Source organism: Sinocyclocheilus anshuiensis, unplaced genomic scaffold (genome assembly GCF_001515605.1).
Source record: "Sinocyclocheilus anshuiensis isolate Anshui unplaced genomic scaffold, SAMN03320099.WGS_v1.1 scaffold178, whole genome shotgun sequence".
NCBI classification, from domain to species: domain Eukaryota; kingdom Metazoa; phylum Chordata; class Actinopteri; order Cypriniformes; family Cyprinidae; genus Sinocyclocheilus; species Sinocyclocheilus anshuiensis.
Genome location: NW_015546031.1, coordinates 180,251 through 180,883, shown reverse-complemented (window position 1 = coordinate 180,883; position 633 = coordinate 180,251). Strand labels below are relative to the sequence as shown.

General features: G+C 37.9%; 1 pseudogene; it reads left to right on the top strand.

The window, feature by feature from the left end:
- LOC107698775 (protein NLRC3-like) overlaps nucleotides 1–633 on the top strand; it is a 38,052-nt pseudogene that overhangs the window by 3,691 nt on the left and 33,728 nt on the right.

Here is a 633-nt window from a genome sequence, read left to right as displayed (position 1 = left end):
ACAGACAGACACACACACACACACACACACACACACACACAGATGTTGGCACTTCTTGCCTAACCCTCACAGAAACCTTTTTTTCTATTTTTACATTTCTAACAAAACATTGTTTTATATTTATTTGTCCTCATAATGTAGGTGAAGCCAGGTGTTCCTTGACAGTTTGAAGGTGTGTAACAGCAGATACAAAGCTTTACAGAAAGTTTTCTCTGAGAGCTGTTTTGAATCACCAAAACGAACTTCAGTTTGACCATATTTAATTTGAAATGATTTCAAACCGGTCTTTATAAATAAATATTAGTATGGAAGTTTTAGTGAATCATGATTTGTTCATGTAGACGTTCATACATAGGTTTCACGATACGCATGCTTAGTGAATGAGACCCAGTGTAGGGGAGTCATAAACCTGGTGAGGGCACTTCTCATCTGGGCAGCTGCTGATTCTCCTGGCGACTGTTCCTATTCCTGATCATATTCCTAAACAACTCCTGCACATACGCCATTAGATAAAACATAGGCAATATCTTTTTCCTTCAAGGTTGAGCTGCAGCACATCACTGGAACAGAACAATACATTCACACAGAGCATGCATGTTTGAATGTCAAATTTTAACATATAGCAATAAATGG